This window comes from Anser brachyrhynchus (genome assembly GCF_964034855.1).
Source record: "Anser brachyrhynchus genome assembly, chromosome: 4".
NCBI lineage: Eukaryota > Metazoa > Chordata > Aves > Anseriformes > Anatidae > Anser > Anser brachyrhynchus.
This window is the reverse complement of record NC_137698.1, coordinates 11327315-11351389: the sequence shown is the minus strand read 5'-3', so window position 1 is coordinate 11351389 and position 24075 is coordinate 11327315. Positions and strand designations below refer to the sequence as shown.

The 24075-nt window shown below is 40.1% G+C and overlaps 1 protein-coding gene across 1 annotated transcript in view; it reads left to right on the top strand.

Annotated features, from left to right (window-relative positions):
• Positions 1-2862: 2862 nt before the first annotated feature.
• Positions 2863-24075, top strand: part of CCSER1 (coiled-coil serine rich protein 1) — a 735108-nt gene continuing 713895 nt past the window's right edge. Inside the window, exons 1-2 of the mRNA XM_080589527.1 lie at positions 2863-4025; positions 11282-11436. The gene's annotated coding sequence lies outside the window, so the exon portion shown is untranslated. The remainder of the gene's footprint in view (positions 4026-11281; positions 11437-24075) is intronic.

Below are 24075 nucleotides of genomic sequence, written 5' to 3'. Positions count from 1 at the left end.
CCTCTCCTCTCCTCTTCGCTCCTCTTCTCTTCGCTCCTCTTCGCTCCTCTCCTCTTCGCTCCTCTTCGCTCCGCTCCGCTCCGCTCTGCTCTCACTCTGCTGAGTATAATTACACTGTCAGAGTATAATTACACTGTCAAGTGTTCATTTATGTTCCTCTGGTAGCCATGTTGTTCTGTTTCAGCTTTCCAATTTCCATCTCTTATGGGATCTGCAGCCCTTAAATGGTTGTAACATTGCTACCTGTCTAAAACATTTGTGTTCATGCACTGATGAGTTGCACACCACCTGCCCACCACCCTAACTTAGTGCCAAACAGATAAATATGACAGACCCATTCCCCAGAGGCTCCTGTCCTCTGCTTTGTAACAGGTGGCTGTACAGCAGGATCCGAGCCAAGGAATGTCACCAGGAAATGAAAGTGTAAGTGGGAAAGAAAAAACAAAGTTCGGGAAGGAAGGAAGGAAGGAAGGAAGGAAGGAAGGAAGGAAGGAAGGAAGGAAACATATTTACCAGATTAATGCTATAATGAGAAGAACTGTTTAATTTATTATTATTATTATTATTTAGTGGTGAGCAGAGTATGCTTTCCTATAGTCCTGATTTTTTCAAGCTAGATCAATTTGTCCTCATGCTATGTAAACCTAGTACAACTCGCCGCTACTTGTTTTTGTTTTGTTTTTGTTTCCCCACAGAGGTATGCTATAATAGCTTGTGCTGCACAAAGCAGGAGAGGGAGAGACAAGGTGAATACTGGGGGAGGTAGAACAGAACAAGCTGGTATCCTATAGATGTATTAGTTTTAATTATGAAAGATATGCTATAGAAATAGGGGACAGACATGAACTCAAAGATTGAGGTTTGGATTATTTTTTTATTAATATTATTCTGGGTTTTTTTTGCTCTTACTAGTTATAGCTGTTTTTAATGCAACTTGCAATTTGCAGGTTATTTCCTTGTGTGCCTTTCTGTCCTCATGCTCTTAATTTTGTAATGTGTTTTTGGCAATGCTGTGAACTATATAATGGTTTTTGTGAACTATATAATTTTTTTTCTGCTGTTCTTTCTAAAGCTCAAAAAAACATCTAAAGCATGATATGGTCTGAGTTGGCACTGTTCAATTGATTTCCAAACAGGTGAATGTGGTATGGTGGGAGGGTGGGGAGAGGAGGAACTTTACCCTAATATTTCGACACAAAATTAATAGTGATAGAAATGATACTGTTCTTAATTTTTGACCAATACTGTTGAATCTGAATAGATATTAGTAAAGCTTTCCATTTTCTACTCTCATCTGATATGACGCTCTGTTGACAGAAAGATGATTTATTTGCTTTTCCACCATCTCTGCAGAATTCATGCTTGTCACATGGTGAAGTCTTCCTGATTCACTGAGTTTCTGTAAAAAAAATGCATCTCTTTTTCTTCCTTTTTCATAAGATAAATACTTTCTTGCCCAACTGTATTGCAAGTGATACACGACAAACATGGGATTAAAAATTAAAACAAAGATCCAAAATTTTGTGCTCATTGGTTGCTTGGTTGTGGTGACAAAAGTCTACTCAGACATTCGGAAGCACAGAGGTTGCCACAAGGTGTGTCCTAAGTAGATTTGGCTTGCCACAGGCAGCATGAGAGAGGAGTGAAGGTTGACTGATTATATGAGATGAAGCAAGAAACAGGAAGAAGCAAGAATCAATGTGAAGTTAAGGTGAGTCTTTGTATGCTTTTCTTTGAAAACAGTCTATTAAAGCTGACAAAGCAGTCCTTCCTTGTGATTTGACTTGTTTCTGGAAACTGCTTTCATATTTGGCTAGGAATACTCAGGGCTCAAAAATTCGCTGTACTGTCATAAAAACCAGGAACAAAAGCAATCTTTTTTTTTTTTTTTTTTGGGGGGGGGGGAGGGATTTTATTTGCCTACGTTTCCAACACTGAGATCTATTAGCTGAAAATTAAGGGGTAGAAAGGAGGGCTGAAGGTGGAGGTATCAATTTTGAGTAAACGTTTAGGTTCTCATGTAAACCCTGGCTTTATGATCTGGACATTCAAAGAGGAGTACTGGGAGAGTCAAGGAAACTTACGATTACATTTGTTTGTACTGAATGTCAGGCTTGCATACCACAGCTGCAGCTTGCGAAGCTGTGGTTTATATAAACCAGTCTTCAATAGGTTTCTCCATCCTTTTTTTTTATTCTGATACAACATTCATGACTATCCTGTTATCGTTCAATCAGACTGCAACAATTATCTATTACAAAATTCAGGGCTGTGGCACTAATAAAATGACAGAAGGATCAGTACGTGTGCATGTGCAAATAATCATGCGATGCTTTTTCTTACTGGATCTTACGTATTCAAAGCCCAACACTGTATCCAGTCCCACCAACACTTTGCATTTAAATGTAACTCACATTAGTGACAGATCCTGAAATAAATATACAAGTGTGTCTGTGTGTTTGGGGGGGGGGGAGCGTTAAGGTATTCATTTATATATAGTCATTTATCTTCTGATAGCACGAGCAAAGCTTAAGTCTGACACAGTTAAATGAACTGAAGCTTTAACAGTACCTTTTGAACTGCTTGAATTAACAAAATCAATCCTCATAAATTAAACTATCATTGATCTATGATACAATTAAGTTCTATAATCAAAATACGCTATCAGTGCATGCAGTGTAACCATACTTGTTCCAACACTGAATTTTAACCACTGCTGGCTAACTGCTCCTGTCATCTTGTGTGAGACTCCCATCTGGCATGTGAGACACTAACATTATGATACAGTATTTCTTTTCCATTTTTCAATTTAGGCTGACATCTGCTGGTCTACGCAAATGGTAGGCAACCCTGCTGAATGCAAAACAATTTGAGGCAGCAGTGATTCCAGTTTTCCTTTTGTCAGTTTACAAAGCTCAGAACTGCAACCATGTCACTTAATTACAAAGGAAATTCACGCAGAATAATAAGTCTCTGGAAGAAGAAAGGCAGCAGCAACACTGTGTAAAAGAAAATGAGTTTGACATGATAAATTACATGCATGCACACCCAGTGTGCAGTGTAAGCACTCAAAAGGAGCCAATAGAAGCTACTATATATTGGCCAATTAGACCTACACAAAAAAAGGTGTTATTTGAGGGCACCACACTGTGGGCCTTAACAAGGAGGCGGTAGATAGGGGCTCACTCTTTTACCCTATCAATAAGGCTAAAGAGAGGGGGAGTGGCACTATGTTGGGCAATCGGCTCTAGACATTTGAGCAGGCATAAGGCAATTATCACATAGTGCTTGGCTTTCAAGGCTGTGAGAGGTTCCTCCAGTAGCTACTGGAACTCCAGATAGAGAAGTGTTTTGCAGCTTGCCAGAAGCAGTAGCAGAAAGGGGAGGCTGTTCTCCACCACTGTGACCTGGACAGGCTTGAGTGGTGGGCCTGTGAAATCCTCATCAAGTTCAACAAGGCCAAGTGCAAGGTCCTGCACCTGGCTCAGGGCAATCCCAAACACAAATACAGGCTGGGTGGAGAATGGTTTGAGAGCAGCCCTGATGGGAAGGACCTGGAGGTGTTGGTTGATCCAGCCCAGGATGTGGTTGGCTTTCTCTATGTATTTGGCCTGTATTTGTACTTGGGATTGCCCTGTCCCCAGTGCAGGACCTTGCACTTGGCCTGGTTGAACCCAGGCCCACCTCTCAAGCCTGTTCAGGTCCCTCTGGATAGCAACCCTTCCCTACAGTGGGCCGACCACACTACACAGCTTGGTGTCATCAGCATACTTGCTACAGGCGCACTCTATTTCATTGTCGAAGTCACTGACAAAGAAGTTAAATAGCGCTGGTCCCAATACTGACCCCTCGTTACTGATCTCCACCTGGACTTTGAGCTGTTGATCACAATTCTTTGAATGCAACCATCCAGCCAACACCTTCTCCACCAGGAGGTTCACCCATCAAATCCACATTTCTCCAACTTAGAGACAAGGGTATCATGCAGGGAAAGAACAGTCATCTCTGATTCAGCTGTAAATATGGTAAGTACTGAAAGTTACAATGTTCAAGTTGTAAACAACATTTTTGCTCTTGCCACCTTGCTTCCTCCTTCCCATCTCCCCCCCCCCCCCCGGCCCTGTTCCTTGATACTGGTAATGTCCTTGTTTATCTCACCTATTTCCCAAGCTACTTCCTAAGCAGAAAAAAGATAAGGGAATTTAATTACACAATAGCAACTACTCCTTTAATTTATGAGTGTTTTGATCACAAAACTGACTGACTGTTGACTGTGTCAGCCACAGGCTGCCTGGCCTTCAGCAGCAGATATGTGGTGGTTGGAGTATGACCCTGTTTTTTCCATGGTAATTAGCCCTGCTTTTCAGCAGCACAATTACATCGTGTCAGCTCTCCCAGCTAACTCCCTGAGATGTTTCAATGTTGCAGTGGGTTTACTTGACAAGGTTTTGGTAGCAGGGGGCCATAGGGGTGGCTTCTGTGAGAAGAATCTAGAAGCTGCCCCATGTTAGGTAAGGTTCCTGCTGCTGACCAGAGCTGAGCCAATAAGGGGTGTTGTTTGTACTTCTGTGAGAGCAGATTTAAGAAAGGGGGGGGAAAAAACACTGCCACACAGCAGCCGGGAGAGTGAGAGGAGTGAGACACAGCCTTGCAGACACCAAGGTCAGTGAAGAAGGATGGGGAGAGGTGCTCCAGGTGCTGGAGCAGCAGTTCCCCTGTGGCGAGGCCCCTGGTGGAGCAGGCTGTCCCCCTGCAGCCCACGGGTCCCACACGGAGCAGATCTCCACGCTGCAGCCCGTGGAGGAGCCCCCGGTGGAGCAGGTGGATGTGGCCTGGAGGAGGCTGCGGCCCATGGAGAGCCCCCGCAGGAGCAGGCCCCGGGCCGGAGCTGCAGCCCGTGGAGAGGAGCCCACGCAGGAGCAGGGGGCCTGGGGGGAGCTGCCGCCCACCCGTGGGGGACCCGTGCTGGAGCAGTTTGCTCCTGGGGGATGGACCCCGTGGTACGGAGCCGTGTGGGAGCAGTTCTTGAAGAGCTGCTGCCTGTGGGCAGCCCCCGCAGGATCAGTTTGGGAAGGACGGCATCCCGTGGGAGGGACCCAGTGTGGAGCAGGGAAAGAGAGTGACTATGAAGGAGCGGTGGAGAAAAAGTGCTATAGACTGACCACAGCCCCTATTTCCCCGTTCTCCTGTGCTGCTTGTGGGGAGGAGGTGGAAGAGGGTGGATGGGGGGAAGGCATTTTTGGTTTCTTTCCTTTGTTTCTCATTTCTCTAGCTTGTTAGTAATAGGCAATACATCTTACTGTCTCCCTACTCTGAGTTTTGCCCGTCATGATAATTGTTGAGCTATCTCCCTGTCCTTATCTCAACCCTTGAGCCCTTTTCATCGTATTTTCTCCCTGTTCCTCTCTGAGGAGGAGGAGTGAGAGAGCGGCCATGGTGGAACTCGGCTGCCCACCCACCTGAGTAAAACCAAATTGTACATGCTGCTATTGTTTCAGTCAGGAATCTGAAGTCTTTTTTTTTTTTTTTTTTGGAACAGGTATAGTGATGTTTACTAATTACAATTAACCATTATAGTGTGTTAAGTGCTGACAGACATGGAAGGAGACCATGCCCAAGCATAATAACAATGAAATAAATCAGCAGTTGTTGCCAGTAATTGTGATCCCAGGTGCTAAGGTGCAGCTGAAGTACAGAGCTGGGCTTGGTGAAGATCCTGCAGACAGTGTTTGGCACAGTGTCAGAGCCAGGACAGTCCCTTGTGCTTCTCTTGCTAAGATAACTCTGCAGAACTTACAAGAATAAAATGGAATTGTAAAAAGCATGTTCTGTGAGTCCTAACTCTGAGAATGCATTTAAGGAGACAGACAAGCTAGCCAACAGGGTGACTTTTTGTCTTAGTACTCCAGGTCGTATCAATTACCCAATTAGCCATACCAGTACATGCAAAACAAAACTACAGGACTGAAGCTTGTGCAAAAGTTTGCATCAATTAATATAAAGTATGCTTTTTTGTTGTTGTTGTTTTGTTTGTTTTTACCTTTTTCTGTTTAGGTTAAGGTTAGAGCTTTGAATCATCTTTATAAAAATGATGTGAAAAGCAGTAGTGAACAATAAAGCAGGTGCCATGGCAATATCCGTGTAAGCATCAAGAAAATCCTTAAATTACCTTAAGCCTTTAAATAACCTCTTTTCTGTTTGAACTGCTATTTAAGTAACCGTAGCACTGTCTGGTGCTTCTTCAGGCTAAAGCCCTCTGGATGATCCCAACATCTCTGAATTGCAGTTCAGATTGTTTTGTGTAGTTGCTTCCAAAGGGAAGTGAATGCATTTACCATTGAATTGCTGTCTTATCGCTGGCATTCATTTCTCTCACTCTCAAATTCTGCAGATGCCTTGTTTCTGTCTATGACAATATAGTGACATACACCCAAGTATGGTGTAATTTACGAGAGCTGATGGGGAAATGTTCTCAGACCTGCACTTGCAAAATGTAGCTGTTTTATAACTTTCAAGATTGATGTTCTTGAGAACTTCACCCCTCTGAAAGTGCTGATAGACAATTTTCCCTTCCATTCATTCCTGTGCTTATCATGATAGATACTTTCAGCACAGATCAGTGAACTGTAAATCTGAACAGACTCCTCAGCATTTCGAACAGTAGAAGAGAAGTATCATGGAAATCAAATTTGTAACAAAGCTAAAATAAATTATAGCACAAAAAAAGCTTGCTAAGCTAGCTTTTAAGCTCCAGATCTTCAATGTCAGAATGAGAAAACCCGTTCAGGTCAAGGTTTCATATCTGCCTACTGTGGTGCTGCAGGTGGTAGACATTTTAAACTGAGTGATGTAATGGATTGCTGGATGAACCTCTAAAGTTCTCATTTGAACGGACTTCTGTAAATGGAGGCTGATGTTTACTGTGCTGGACACCCTGTATTAGGTCAATGGTATGGTGTAGAATCACTTTGTACGCAAACAAGAAGCCAGGCCAAAAGTCAAACTGTTCCCCAGTTGTGTTGCATCTTAAATCATTAGTGGAAAGCTTTATTGTGTATTTGACTTTGTTACAATTAGAAGCCACAGAGCATGACACACTGGGGGGGGGGGGGGGGGGGAAAGGACTGAAGTGTGTGGCCTTTTACTATTTGTTCGCTACTTAATACTAAAATCTTTTGCCACTTGATTATATGATAGCTATAGCTTTCCTTGTGAAAGTTGAGGTAGTTAATTTCACATTTATGAAAACTGTAGAGCAATATCTGAACACTTAGCATGTGCTATTGTAACGCCTAATTTTGTGTCATTCTAGACGTTCAATTTGCATAAATGCTCTCCCACTTAAAGAATCTCTTTATTAATGGCATCACTGCTAATGAACAAGACCTGTAGATACTCGTTTTTCTGAATTTAGAGTATGATCAAGTGAGAAGGTCTAGAGAATTTCAGTTGGTCAGGATCCCACTTGAACTGATAATGTAGTTTTATACTCTGGGCTCCTATAGGAATGAACATAACAGGGAGGCAGAACAGCATCAGTTCATCTGTACAGGGCCCTTTTCAGATATTCAATTGGCAACAAGAGTCATCTTTGTCCTTTTAGTATTTCTGATTTGTTTCTGTTGAAGCTCATTAGGTAAAAAACTCCCTGATACAAAATGAACTCTGTCGATATGACCTCTCAAAGCTTTACAGAGAGCTGAGATGAATATGGAATTGGTAGCCCCTGAACTTGAAAGAGAAGAGGAAGATGGAAATTGCTGAGTCTGGTCACCGGGATGACCTTTTACTGAAGTCAAATTATAGAAAACCCTCACAACAATTTGGAGAGGGGGAGTGAAAGCTTTTATTTCACTGCAACATCACAAATAGAAGAGGTCCCAATGTTATCATGTTATTTCTTGCCTCAGAGTCCTATTTTTACAGACAATATAGCCTTCCAGATTAGCTTCTAACCACTTTAAAATTTCTGGTCTGCTTTCCCACAGCCTTCTGGGTCTGTGCCTTTTATGCTAGTAGAAGTTATGAGCCATTTTAGAACAGCTCAGATGCTAAAACTATACTCAACTTGCCTCTCATGATTAAGCTTAAGACACTAGTAAAATTTAATGCACAGATAATAGGCCTGCAAACCAGCAAAGATTCAAATGGTGACCTGATACAGCAAGCCTGAGGCACTTGTAAGGAAGGTGAAGAGCAAGATGAAGACCTCTTTGCACAATGGAGCTCAGGGCAGCATACACTGAGCGAAGCTGTTCCAATGGCACGTGAGACAGTAGTAGGGTGTAAGTTGGTGGGGCTGGACAAGGTCATGCTGGGATAACTGGTCACAGCCTGACTAACTGTGAGGATTTAGGGGGCTGCAGTGTGGATGCAAATCCTCCATAAGCCTCAGCAATGAAGAGCTCAGGCCCAAAAGCTTCAGTGTTGCTATAAAGTCTCTTCCTCTGCCCCCATTTAGCTCTCTCAAGTGTGCTTAAGCAGCAAAGTTTACACTTAAGTTATGTGAGCCAGTAAATTTTGCTGCATTTCCTGTTGCCCTACCACAATGATGTGTTTTTATTTTTGTTTATTTGTTGCTTAAAATCAAGGTAAGAATCTTTAATTCTTTCAGTATAGTTTCTCTTCCTACTTCTTCATCTCCTTGCAGAACTGCTGCTCCTAGGCTCAGGTGGACTCCAGGCTGCCTGCAGTGTATATCTGCAGGGAATATTGTGATCTGCAGAGCTTTCACCTGACCTCAGGCCTGAGACAGAATGTCAGGGTTGGACCCTGAATATCTGAATTAAAGGCTTAACTTTGAAAAGCACGCCATTGAGGAAGTGGCCAGGAGGCCTGCGTGGCACACAAAGCAGGCTATTGTGCACTTGGGCCCTGCACTAGCTTTCCATCTGTTGCCAGCAACCAGGGCTGAAAGAAAGAGCCTGTGTTCCACAGCACCAGGTAACAGTAGGAACAATAATCTGGTGAGGAAAAAAGAAGCAAAACTCCTTCTTAAATGCTCATTTTGGCAGGGGTTGCCCTTCCTACCTCAGTTCTGCACCTCCGAAGCAGCTGACTTTCTCTCCCTTGGTGACTGAGCTCACTCAGTTCCCTTGCTATTGCAGTCTGCAAAGCCTTGCTGTCTTTATAACTGACGCTTGAAACAGCTGTATAATGCCTTTATAGAGGCACGGCTTCACTTCTGTAAATGATAACAGCACTCTTGAAGGCACGCATCTCTCCTAGCCTTGTCCAACCCATGTTTCTCACCTCATCATGAGTGCAGGAGGAGCTGCTGGTGTCCCAGGGTGACGTGGCTCCTAGGCATCTTTCTTCATGAGTCACAGAGAAACATTTAATTTACAGAGCCGACATATTAACTCCACTGGCCTAAAAGAATAAATGAGTAATACCGTAGGGTTGCCTGCTCAACAATGGGAATGTTTTCCCAAAGATCTCTCTTTAATTGAAGCCATTTGTCATTTTGAATGTAGAATGTATTCATTAGAAAGCAGCACCTCAGAGGAGGCTGGAAAGCTCAGGAGATTAGTAACAGGGTACAAAGCCTTTTGCCTCTAGGTTGCCAGTTTCAAACCTGGCTATGTCATTATTGATCAGAAGTCATTACAGGCTGACAGATGTTGGAATGCTTATATCGATGTGACCTTGTCAGATTAGTAAAATATGCTTTGTTAGGAGATATCTGCACTTGAAAAAAAAAAAAAAAAGGGAAGAAAAAGCACTTTATTGGTAGTCCTTACAACTTCAGTATGGACAGGGTGAGCTTGTTTATGCAAAATCAGAATGGAGGGAGTTTTGAGCTGTAGGAAGGTTGATTGAAACGTTTTCAAAGCATCTCATGATGTGCTTTGAAATTTTCAAGCTGATTCCACTGCAAAATTTAAAATGAACCCTTCTTGCAATACTTGCCACACTTTGATCAATATGAACTTTTTTTAAAAAAAGAATCTAAGGATTTGGATGTTTTTAGAATCATCAAGATGTGTATTAACAGTAGAACATTTTATTAGCAAAATATGCATTTGAAATAATTTCAAAAATGAACAGATGTACCACAATTTCTTTTAGTAACTTTCAGAGTAAAGCCCAAAGTGTTTTCAGTCCTTGTGCTGAGTGTTTTTTACCAATGCTGAAAGCAGGAATCTCCCCTTACAAGGCTCTTTTACTTCAGCATCATCCTTGTCTTTTACAAATATACAGGACAACCACTTGAGAGAGTGTACATGTGGGTTTCCACACACAGGCTCTTTGAGGGACCCTTTTCCTTGTCCATTTGAGGATCCTCCAAGGAAGATAATTCACCTTGGAACAGAACTTCCTCTACTCAAGGAGACCTAACAGAAGTGCAGGGCAGAGCTGGAGCTCTGAATGAAAAACTTGAATGGGAGATGCACCCCATTAACTTCTCTGGAGAAGAGGAAAGAAAATGCAAGAAATCCAGTGGGAATTCAATTTGCTATAAAGAAGAAAAGGATGTTTTTGTGAGCTTTGCAGCCTGTGCTGCAAATTAAATTTGAGATAGAAAAATTGCTGTGGGGTGTTCATATTTTCTATGTCAGCAGCAATAAATATCAAAGCCGGTTTGATAACTTTGTTGGCAGAAAAAAAAAAGTACAGGTGACATTGGTTTGGTATTGCAAACAGCAAGTAAAACGTCTTGGTCAGTAAGGCAGGTAGTGGAGAACTTGTTTTTTTGATTCCAGGCCAAATTGTACTTCTAGGGGGTTGGATTAGATGTTTTAAGTTAAAGTTGCCTTCATACATGGGCTTTGTACAGGACTCTGTTTAATGCATTCTAACATCTCCACAACGGGGATTAATATCTTCTGCGGTGCTATATGCATTCAATGGTACCTTTGGGCTGGTCTAAGAAACATAAACACAACACCTTGTTGTGTGCCAAACACAAACACCTTTAGGTAATTATAGCATGTGACTGGCTCTTTCTGTGTCAAGAACACTTGTTGTAAAATGTGCAAGGATATGTGAAGGTGTGCCAAGGCTTCTGTGCACCTTCAGCCACTCAAGGTGATGTGAATACACAGTTGCTTACATCACTGACAAAACTGGGAGTTTATCCTTTTCAGAACAGAGAACATCATTTAGTATTCAAGTGTTGGGCAAAAAGCTAAGACAACATACTGTATTTTAGAGTTAAGGATTGTGAATCAAAGTGTTTTTTTTATTATTTTTATTAAAGTATGCATACAATGTCAAAACACTTCAGCCTTCAAACTCAGCTGATTTTTTTTTTGATTTTTTTTTTTGTTTATCACAGAAGAGATTTGACTTGATGGATATCTGTCTCCCCATAACCAAGCTCTGGGAAGGACAGTTTAACACAATGCAGAAGACTAGCTTGTTCTTAAAGCGGTGACAAGTAAATGGTGACATTGCCAAATCATATCAGTAGGGTCTGGATCTTCACCACAGGTAAGGGTCTAGTCCTCTAATGATTTTTATCTGCAACTAGTATCTTTTTTTTTCCTTCTGATTTCATGCAAGTTCACAAGCTAAGTTTTAAATAACATAGATAATGATGCAACGGGAAATATTACCCTATTAATTTTACAGGTGTCTAAAAAGAGAAAATAAAAAGACATTTTTCAGTGTATTTTCATGGGAAAAATACAGAATCAACAGGCATCTCTAATTAAGTAAAATTGTGATGAATTCTGTGTTATGGACTGGTATATGTGCCACAGGCTTTTATGGATTGTAATTAACGTTAGGAGATGTTGCTTTGACCTGGATGTACCTATGCTGGTTATTTAATATGTTCCTTTGACTTGAGATAAATAATACCCAGCGAAAACTCTTTCAAATGCTATATATCAAACTTATATCTGTTAACATATAGAACAGAGTCCCTGATGACAAATAGAACAAAAACGTCAATAGAAATCTATTTCAGAGTGGATGTATGCATGGGAACACTGATGGCTTTGTGAAGGTAATTTGACTTGCCTCTCTGTGATGGTGTAGCTAAACAGATGCTTGTTCTACCAGTCTGTGCAGTGAGCCTTCCCAGACGTGGTGTGTCTTGATGGACTCAGGGAATTTTTTTAGCCTGTTTCAAGGCAGTCAGCCAAATTAATTTAAATCACCACTGACGGTGTTTCAGAATAACCTGACTAACTTCTCTAAGTGCACTCAAAGCCTTCATGTAGCCAGGAAAAGCTGCTTAGCTGGGGTGTTCCGATGGAGTGATTGGGCAGCAACTCTCTGAACCACTCCAGTTTTCCTCAACGTAATCGTGTTTATAAAGCAGAAGAAAGACTACAAATAGTACTGCAGAACTGTATAAGAAGGCTAAAATAGCAAGGCACATGATTTTATTTAAGGCTTTTCGTCTATTTTCAATGATTTTGTTTCTTCCTTGCATAAAAAATTGGAGCAAAAACTTAAAAGACTAAGGATTTTTCAAGGTCAAAGTTAAGAACTTTAGATGTCTGTGCAAAAAAATATAATAGCTACAAAAGAGATTTGGAAAAAGAGTTTTTAAGTATAAAAATTTGAAGAGAAAGCACAAGCATTTGAGCACAGCTTTTTCAGTATTGTTTCAGCTAGACCTTTGCCTTTAGTCAGGTAAAGGTAGCCATGCAGTAAAATAAAACAAACAGTGGATACGGAGGACTACATTTTCAAGAAAAACAAACAAAAAAAAAAACCAGTAGCACACCTTACAATGCACAGGTACTAAAGACAAGATCATTTTTGAAGCTATTACAAGTAAATACATCACTCCAGGAGGTCCTGCCACACAGAAGGGAAAACTAAGCTTTGCTGACCACGTAGCCTTTCACCAAAAGAAATCACTGTATTGTTGGTAGCCTCACTTCCATTTCTCATTTGCTTTTCATCACGTTTCCTGTTGAGATCAATAAATACAACACACATCCAATGTGGAAGTGCATAATTTTATTTTCTTGGTTATTTCTTTGCACTGCTACAAAGCTTCCAAAAGATGGTGTGAAGTTTGCATAGCTTGAGCTACACTTTCTTAAACCGCTGAAACAGTTACCAGCATGACCAAGCTGGTCTTTGCAAGGCAAACAAAGGGAGAGGCAGAAGAAAGTAATTTTGAACAACATCCTGTTTTGGCTCATGTTGTTTGCCTGTTTCGACCGTTCCCAAGTGCCTACACTGTCCCTGGGGAAGCTGCCTAGTTGGGCACATACTTCCCTTTTCTCCTTCACCCTTCTCAGAGGAAGGCTACTAGAAAAGCTTCAGCTGGGTGTCCCCAGAACATAAGCACGCAGTAATGTGCTCTTTGCACGCACAAATGCTTTTCTCAAACCGTGGCTGTGAGCAGCTAATCACTTGTTAATCTTACTAGCCTATTTGCCTCAGCCGTATGTTGGGGTCAAAATTCCTGCTGATAAGATTAAAGGCTGTCTTTGACTGGGGCCTACATAAATAATAATGTTATTTCCACAGTGGCATTCATTAGAATAAAATATAAAAAAAGATGCCAGTCTTCATGCTGTGGGACACCGGCCAGCTGCTAATTGTTCGTGATCAAAAAGAAGTTCTCTATTTGTCATCCTTTAGGGGTCTTATGTGTGTTGATACAATTACATTTTACTCCTCACACTGAACTCACCTGTATTTATTTATATACAGTGTTTGAGCTAGATCTTTACTTTTTGAATACTGGACATCTGAAGTGTGGCTGTATTAGCCACATGTTTTGTCTTTAACTTTTTTATCAGGTTATAATTTTTGATTTGCTTTGCACCTGCTGTAAAATCTTCCTCACTGGCAAAGAGCGTCACCTCAGATTTAATCCTCTCATAAGCTGACGTGTTTTCCCTATTGTCACACCATTTGTGACTCATTACTCCTTTCTGCTGACAAGTCATCCATTATATTGAGTCAGAGAAGTACAAAGACATAATTCTAGAAATCCTTATTTAAAAATTAATCAACAAATGTTAGAGAAACAATGTGGATAAGTCTGTTGTTTTACTGAATAATCTAAGAAGCAACTTTTGCCAGAGAATGTACATTGGAATTGTGGCTTGACTCTTTGAAGATGCTTTGTGCTCTGTCACCAGATTAAGCATAAAAAACAGAAGGACAAGATTAATTTTAGTCGCACCTGTGGCTGTCCTGTAGTGACTAAATGCTTTGGTTGCTTTAGCCTTATGTTGGCAGATTGATGAGACCCTCAGATGCAAACAGTGACATCCAGAAAGTCTTCCGAACCAAATCATGTACCAAGATAAAATATTCTTTCAAGCAGCGTTTTAAAACAAAGACATGTTTTAACTTGAAAAAATGAAGGAACCCAAATGAGACCAAACACTAGCTTTCCGATCAACAAATGTCTCATATTGAGTAATATAGGCATGCCTGAAACCACTTTTGATGTCAATGAAGTGTACAATAACATGTATTGTACAGATATGTTAACATTTCCAATGTCTGTTTGAATGTTTAATTTTTAAAAATGTGTTTACATGTTAATCCATCTGGCGGATAGGAGTAAGATGGCATGAAATACACTGATTTTTGCGTTTTTGCTAAAGGTATGCAGAGATTGCTTTGAAAGCCCTAGGTGAATGGCTAAAATCATATGAGAAGTATGACTGATCTGGGAGCAGTGCTTTGCCAAAAGAGCTTTGTAAGTCATGCCTGCATATATGTCAAATAAGACTTGCTTGTGATGCCATTCCCAGTTGCGTGTGTCATGAATTATCTTCGTTGTTCCTGTGTTGTACACTCTTAAGATAGAAATGCAAATTTCCTGATGTCATCTGGATGGCCGTGGAGGGAAGAAAGTGAGGAATGGAATCAAAGAGAATATATTATTGGTGACAGCAGCTATGCTAAGTGAGAGATGCCAGCATGAACTGAAGATCTTGTTAATGAGAGCATGGGAGGGAAAGCAGACCACCGTACAAGCTAAACCAAAGGCTGGGGGAAGGGGGTGGAGGTAGAGAAAGGCACTTGCTGAGAAGAACAAAATAGAACTCATCTGGTGATATTTCTGATTCTGCAACCCTGGCCTTCTCAGCAAACAGAACCCACTTCAGCTGATATGGCCAAAAGCCCTCTAATCTTCCTCTTCCTATTGGTATGCTTCTCCTCGAGAGGCTTCTCCTCGAGAGCAGAGGTGTTATCCTGAACTTTCATGTTCTCAATAGTGATGCTAAAAATATTAAAGGGAATGCCGTTTTGTAATAAATTAGTTATGACTTACACAATTATTCTTTCATTTTCTAGTTTGCTGTTACTGTATCTTCTAGTATTTTAATTACAAAATGTTTTCTTTATTTAAAAGAAAAAAAGTTTCCAAGCAAAATAATATTCTTCCCAGAATATTTCTTCCCTAGGGATTTCAAAATTAGCATGTTTTATTGTAACTTATATTGAAGCCAAGACAGCTTTTGAATTAACTGAAGTCTTTGCCAAATAATATATTCATCCTTTTGCCAAGTCTAGTTCAGGCTTGTAACAAAAGAGCAACAGAAGAGATCTTGTGTTATATATGCATCCTTACCGCTGTTATGCAATACGTGTAAACAAGTGTGTGTGCTCATCTTGGCCTGTAACTTCATTTCACTGTTTCTTTAGTTAATTTTTATTACATTACGATTACAATCCTTATTTCTGTCTTTCCCTAAAGGCTCAAAAACCACACTGAAGAATTATGATATCACAGTACTATTGTTCTTAAGTTATGTACTTTTGGAAATGTTTGGTACCACTTTCATGTATTTATTATCCTTCTGTTGTAAAATTTCCAGACCCTTGGTTTATACATTTATGTATTATGTAAGCATCATTCCACTTTCTACTAATCATTCTTTGTGTTTAACTACTATTGGCATTCTTTCATCTATGATTAAGGTGATCTTCTCTGATCGATACAGTTTCTAGATGTAAGTTTTACACATGCTGTCTTATTAGCATCTCTCTGCAGAGGTCTTGCCTTTATATTCTCTGCTCTGTCACAGTTAGGACTCCTTCAAAATATTCTGAAATCATAAAATCCCTAACCAAGATGATCAAAATTAGCTGCATAAAAATTATCATCATGAGTGAGATGGAAAATGGGATGTATACTGCCTTTTTTCTGTTAGAGGAATATTACTTAAACTTTTGGTTTCTCTAATTTCAAGTAGAAATAAAAGAGTATTTGAAATTACCAAGTGTGTTACAAAGCATGAGGACTCAAATCTTTTAGAATCAGGCCTGAAGATGATATCTAGATGTGGGTAGTTTCAAAAATGCAGATGGGAGTTCTAGTAGATGCATCCATTATAACCTTTGAAAATTTTTACCTGGAAATGAAACATTAGGAACTTGCTTTAGCACTATTTAAGCTTCAATACTCTGAATCTTCATGGTGTGTTGAAATAAGCTGTGCCCTGTATTGTGGGGAGAAAGATGACAACATTTTAATGAATGGCTTTTATGAGTGGGAGAGACACATTGCATGTATTCATATTACCATGCTATCTGAACTATCTCCCCAGACTCATCATGTATGTGTTGATGTTTAAAAGCACACTACCATCAAACAAGGTCTACAGCAGAAATTATAAATGTCATCAGGGGGAATACCAAAATAAGAGTTCAAATAGAAAGTTAAGATGAATTTGCACATGCAATATATATATCAGTTATTTTAGAAATTTAAGTGAGTGAATTCAGTATGAATCATACCAAAAAAAAAAAAAAAGAGTAATACGTAAGTCATCTTCAAATTTTATTCTAAAAATTTCTAGTGTCACTTTGCTTTCAGATCAGGTAAGAATGATCAGGTACGTGTTGGTGAAAGCTCTTTCTGTCACTCTAGAAAGAAAAGTAATTTCTGAGTTACTCTTTGACAGCACTTCTAACAAAAAAAGAAGACAGGACAGTGGAAATGAATTAATATTTCACACAGAGAAACTATACAATCATTTCATCAGAAGGTTGCTTGAAAAATAGAAGTCATGTTGGGCAGGAAGGAATAGCTCCTTAGATGATCAGGTGTTTGAAAAACAATCACCCATTTGAAATAGTAGGGAGCTAAATTAGCCCATTTCTCTTAGACTGTTAAGAAACAACCTTGTGTTCTACAGCACTCTTAATGCATGCAAGCAGACTGAAATCATTAGATGATTTTCAAAAAAGGCTCAGGTATAAAACTCTGCATAACTTATATCCGTTTGTCCACTCCCAGAAAGCTCACATTTCATGTGAAGCTAATATTAAACTAACTTGAGACTTCTTGCAGGATGAAATCTGTTTCCACAAGTGTCCCACTGCTCAGAAAAACTGCATACCTTCCTGGTCTTTGCTAAAGCTGCTCAAGTTTTCCTGCTTTTCAGCATGACTGCCTTTTAGTACGTGTTTTTAGTGAACCTAATTACTACTTAGATTTCCTTTAAAATAATGGAAAACAGAAAGTAAGAAAGGTTGTTATCTCTTGGAGATGAGCTACTGGAAATGAAAGAAAGGGGAAGAGTCTTGCAGGACTGAGGCCTTATCTTAGCGTATGATATATGTAGTCCTTCATCACTGAACAGATGTCAGAGGTCTGGTGACACAGCAGATCAACAACACAGTGACAAAGCCAGAGACATCTAGGCATTCACCCAGGTCCTTCCAGATAGACCTGTGGAGTGAAAAAAATAAATAATAATAATAAAAAAGCATATAGCACAACCACTACAGCTGGAGAAAAGGGGATTTGTCTCCATTTTCCATTCTGGCCAGGAGGATGGTGGCAGAGGGAAGGGATTTGCTGACTGTCAGCCACCAGTGCCAGAAGCCACAGAGCATCCACTATGTTCACAACTTCATTTCCATGGGAAACTTTCAACATTCTTCCTACCAAGAACAGCTCTAATGCATTACTAGAAAGCCCACATTTTAGGAAGAGCCAAGCTCCATAGACAAAACACCCACCAGTTCTAGCAGCCTTAACCTGCTGGGGCCACAACGTGCCTACGTGCACTTTCTCCTCCATAAGCACACAACTGGATGAGAAGGGCTGTGATGGTGATGATTTGAATTACCTCTTGCCAACGGCAGAAAGTCTGGCTGTCTTATTTCTAAGACAATATATAAAAGAAAAACTATACAAATCATTTTCCAGGCAGTGCATAAATATCTTCTAAACTTGTATGTTGAGTTTCTAGGAAATATGACTGCTAACTGGAATATGGAAAGATTAATAATTTTATAGTTCTTTTTGAATGTGGGACTGCATTAATTTGAATAGAAATGTCCTAGCTAAGGAATTGTTCCCTTCCTAATTAGCAATCATGATTCTGTCAGTTCTATATATAAAATAAGTCTCAGGCTAGGAAGCATTCTTGTAGTTCTTACTCTTCTATGTTTTGTGCATTTGTAATTTGAATGCAGAAACCTTTTTGTGTGACAATGAGTAAAAACAACATCAGCAATTTTCTTATATTAAGGCAGGTATAAACCTATGCCCCCAGGAACAGTGGTTTCAGTGTTCACTTATAATGTACGTCAAGAACTGCAGCTATTCTACAGAGTATTAGTACAAGAACTAATTACTTTTTTTTTTTTTCCCTGCATTTTTCCTAGATCAGAATCTGATGGTTTCCTACTTCGGACACATGGAATTTTTTTTTTTTTTAAAAAGGTTGAATACTCTGCAAAATGAACAAACTTCATTTGAATTCTTCTCTTGTAACAATGTATTTATGGATCTACTTCATTCCTTCCCTTTTGGGAAAGGCTTATCGCAAAACACTTCAGCTCCCTTGCACTGGATACCAACAATTTCATTCTAATTTCATTCTATAAAGCTCAGAAGGTGGGAATATCAAATTCAGATGGGGCCAGCCCTGAAAACTGCAGGGCAATGAAGCCCAAGTTCAACAAAGCACTTGTTTAACTACAAGCAAATTCAGAGTCACATGGCAGATAAGAAAGCAACTTTTATACTTAAAATTTATCACACATTTAAGTGCTTTTTTGGACAGAGTCCAGAGTTCTCACCACTTTGCAGGACTGAGCACACATGTAACCTGCTCACCTGCCCAGGTCTGAGCCCAAACTCGTTGAAGTCAGGGAAAGACTCTCTCACTGTTAATGGACATTGTTATCTTCATCAGCCTTTGAACGAGGCTCTTTCACTGCAGCATTTTTTCTTAGCTTTCCTGAACACTTTGTTTCTTAAATTTGAATGATGGGAGAGATGGAGATTTCAACACAACTTTGTTTTTCCTGTCTCTTAAATCTCCTCCTAAAAATTTTACAATATTATTCCATTACTTCTATAACTATTTCTATTATCTGAGTCCTTAATAATGCATATTGCTCATACTTCTTCACTTTTTTTTTTTTCCTCTTTAGGGTGACTGGTAAAAGATAACAGTTCATTAACCCTGCCATTACAAAATTCTTGTTAATTTGATCATCTCCCTCATTTATCAGTGGACCTGTTTTTCCCTGATTCTTCTTTTATGCCTCTTCCATTAAACAGGTTTTTGCAATCATCCTTAGCTTTGCTAGCTAACAATAACTCATTATGCATCTTTTCCTCTCTCCACCTTCTCCTGTCCAAGTCTGGTTATTCTGTGCTCTGTCCTTCTTTTCCTCCCCTTTCCCAGTGTGGTTTCTCCTTTCCTTTCACCTCTCTGAGAAGCAATGGTACACGCATATTTTGAGTCATCTGTGATATGGTGGTTCTTTCACTTTCTTTGGGCAGCTCTGGAAATGTGGACAAGACAAGAGGTGTACCCTGGATATGTTCCCGTGAGGAATTTCCTCACTCTTCAAGCTATTTTACTTTAGAGAGGTCCACAGCACATCAGCCTTGAGGACAAGCTGCTCTTACTTGACAAAATGTGAACTCAATTAATTTTAAGTGCCAATATTTAGTTCACATTATAAATCAAGAACTGTGGAGATGAGGGTACAGAAGAGGACCTGTGGGTCCTGATGGACAGCAGGATGGCCGAGAGCCAGCACTGTGCCCTTGTGGCCAAGAAGGCCAATGGGATCCTGGGGTGTATCAGAACGGGTGTGGTTAGCAGGTCAAGAGAGGTTCTCCTTCCCCTCTACTCTGCCCAGGTGAGACCACATCTAGAATATTGCATCCAGTTCTGGGCCCCTCAGTTCAAGAAGGACAGGGAACTGCTTGAGAGAGTCCAGTGCAGAGCCACGAGGATGATTAAGGGAGCAGAGCATCTCCTGTATGAGGAAAGGCTGAGGGTGTTGGGTCTCTTTAGCTTGGAGAAGAGGAGACTGAGGGGTGACCTTATTAATGTTTATAAATACGTAAAGGGCTAATGTCAGGAGGACGGAGCCAGGCTCTTCTCAGTGACATCTAATGATAGGACAAGGGGCAATGGGTGCCAACTGGAACTTAGGAGGTTCTGCTTAAATATGAGACAAAACTTTTTCACAGTGAGGGTGGAAGGACACTGGAACAGGCTGCTCATGGAGGCGGTGGAGTTTCCTTCTCTGGAGACATTCAAAACCTGCCTGGATGTGTTCCTGTGTGACCTGATCTGGGTGTTCCTGCTCCAGCAGGGGGATTGGACTAGATGATCTTTCAAAGTCCCTTCCAATCCCTAACATTCTGTGATTCTGTGACCACTCATTTATGCTGAAAGGAGGAAAGAAGGAATTCCCTAGTATTTCAGTACCCTCACACTGTTTTTTGTATGCTGTGTTTGGAGGTATATTACATATTACTACACAAGTTTCTCCTATTAAACATCTATTTCTCATCCAAGTAAAACTACAAAACTGGCATTAGTTTCAGTGTGACAAGAAGGCCTTGCTAGCTTTGCTACCAACGGGTGGAAAGCAGGCCTGCTCTCTTCCTTCAGCTATGCAGGTCTGAGCCCTGGGGTCTGCTGTTTTGCACCCTACTATTTCACGTCCTTTACAGTAAATGCACAGTCATGTTTTGTTCTTACAATATGCTTTTATTGAATCCTGCTGATGGGTGCTGCATAATGCACCAGATGCAGAGCTGCAGCTGCTAAAGCCTCCCTGCAGATTGCTCCCTCAGGCATTGCTAATTCTTTGCTATTTACCTGAGTGACTGTAGTTCAAAAGAAACCCAGCCAACATCACCCAAAAGAAACCTCCTTTATGCTCCCCTGATTTCCTACATCTGGAAGATTCATGGCCAGGGTGTTGCCAGTCTGTGCTCACAAGGGGAAGGAAAGTCTGTAGCTTAACATCTTTTGTACTCTTACACATAATCTCTATGTTACCAAAGCACTAGGATTAGAGTAAAAACACTGAAGTAGTCCCAGCAGGAATGGCAAAAACAACTCTATTGCTTATTTCCCTAGAGCCCTCATCATGTTTAAACCTCCCAGTTTCTCAGATTGGTAGCTGGAGAGGAACAAATCACAAAAGAACAAAGATAAACCCCATCAACTTGAATGGAAGAAAACCCACAGCTGTATCAGCTGAATTCGCGTCAGCATCTCCTACTTAAATATTTATCTCTGGCAAAGATTTCTAAATGTTCTACTTATACAGAGTTCTACTCAGCCACATTGCTGGCTAAAAACCAAGTAGGCAAATGCTGGTTCCTACTCTTGTGAAAAGGAAAACTTACCCATTCCAAAGCATTTACTCTCTTCTATAATGTCTTAGTGAATACTTTTCTATGACAAGACCCCAAAGATTCAAAATACGTGCAGGGTTCTATACAATTTAATAAGAAGGCAGAGCTTGTAGTCATTAAATCCAGTCCATCCCTCTATATAGATCAAGGCTCTTCAGGCACACGAGTTCACCTTCACAAATGTGTTAGACTGTAGGTTAAGCTGAGAGAAGACTGCAAGAGGCTTTGACCTCTGATGAGGTAAAAACGCAACATGGAGGATGAGATTAATGACAAATATACAAAGATTGGACACACAAACTGATGGGATGATGCTACACTGATTTCTATCAGGCATCTGATTGCAGGAGCCCACTCCCAGGAAGGCATTACCATGCACAGGTTTACCTGATCTGTGGGTATACGTATCACAGAAAACAAGGAGTCATCCAGCATTTTCTTTATAAATCCATGGACCTTGAAGAAGACATAGGAAACATGATAACCTTCTCCCTGACATACTCTATCTCTTTTAAATGTTTCCATGTTGCCACTTGGAAATAAGGACCAGAGACAAAAGCTCATTGAACCTGGAGTTTTCTCCTTTTCACTGGAACAAATTCTCACTCACCTCCCCTAATGTGGGGATCCTGCAGAGAAAAGATGCTCAAAATAAATAAAAGCCCCCTCCCCAAATTCGAAAACACTGTGAAGCTGATACTTAATACTTGTATTCGTTATTCACAGAGCGTCATGTTTAGCAGGACAACCTAGAATACAGACAGGTCATGCATGATGCATGCTTAATGCATGAACTGAGTTGTCCTGAGGAGTATACTTCCAGCTCCCATTCCTAAACAAATTAAATGTTTTAATGGCATATGCTATTCAACATTTTATAGCCATCAGGAACAAACAAGAATTTTGTTTTGCATTGTTGATAGACCTCAGCCTTATATAGAATAGCTTATAGTATGTACTCCATATAAAAACAGTTTTGGAGAAATTATCTATATGAATGACAAAAGACCCTAACTCAGAGCTCCCACACTCTTTTGACTCTTATCAGAAATGTGTCTTTCTCTCTTAATTTTTTCCAGAGAGTACTGTAAAATGTGATATAGCTGCATGCCAGTTATAACAGGATCAATATTTGCTTAGTCCTCTCACTGTGAATTTTTTTCCCTTGCATTTTCTTTTCTAAAACTCCACTTGCATGCTAGCTGGGACATTGCAGTGACAAGGGGATTGGGACTATGGATGGGGATAAGTAAGAGGGGAAATGGGGAGGGACAGGGGACCTCTATTTGTGGATACAAGATTTCCTCTTGGAGCTATCATTAACAGCTCCCACATCTCTCCTTTACTTTCTGTCTCCAGCATGGATCTTAGTCTTACAGAAGTTAGTATATCTTGATAGGGTGGCTAATAAGTTAACATGACGTAGACTTTTTTAGTTATATATTGCCTCTAAACAGATGTGACAAGAAAATACTTAATCACTGTAACATTCTTGACATCCACTGGGCTGAATGCCTAAAATCCACCACTTGTATCAGAAGTGTATGATTGCAAAAGAAAAAAAAAAAAGTATATTTGCCTATTTCCTCAATTGTTGAGGAACCATAGACACACAGCTGCTCTTTTTCGTTACTCCATAGCACACAGAGCATAGTATTCACTGCTAAGCAGAGTAATTGCAGGGAAAAAAAAAAAGAGAGAGATGAAGAGAGAAGAATGACTTGTCTAATTAAGATAATTTGTTTAGAACTGGGAAATTTGAGATCCTTCCATCCATACCTATTGTTCACTTGTATTGTATTTGCTTCTCCATCGCTGAAAATAAGCTTAGAGATTTTTTGTTTTGTTTTTCATCAGAGAAAACCACCAGTTTTATTCATTTGTCATTTATGGTGTGCATTCTTCTGTGCTCTTTGTCAGACTGCACTGGCATATTATTTGGCTACTAAGAAGCGTTATCTGACACCGGAGCGAAGTGGGGGTAGAAAGGCAAATTGACTTTTTCAACCCATGACCGCGGAGCCACATCTGGAATTGTGGGATGTCTACAATAAATCCCATCTTATTATCCTGCGTATGAAATATAACTCAGTTAATGACCATATGGAGCAGATTAATGTGAGCAAAGTCTAATTTAGTAAAGACAGGAAAAAAATGAAATTTCTTACTTAATTATCTAAGGCAGAAATAAAGCAACAGACAGCATAACAAGAGGATCATATTTAAGGGGCTGCCCATCAAATGTTTTAATGGCATATAGGAACCAAGGCAGATCTGAAAATTCCTGGCATTGTCAAAATACTTGTAATATGGCTTTGCATTTAAAAACATTTGGCTAACATTTTTGAAAATTATTTAGTTATTAAGGATATCTTGATTTTTCTCTCTGTCCATCTTGCAGTACCTCCAAAGGGGATGATTTTTTGGTGACTATATATAGTAATTATTTAATTATTTCAAGGTGGAGTAAGTTAGACTCTCCAAAAATCAAGGCACCCCTG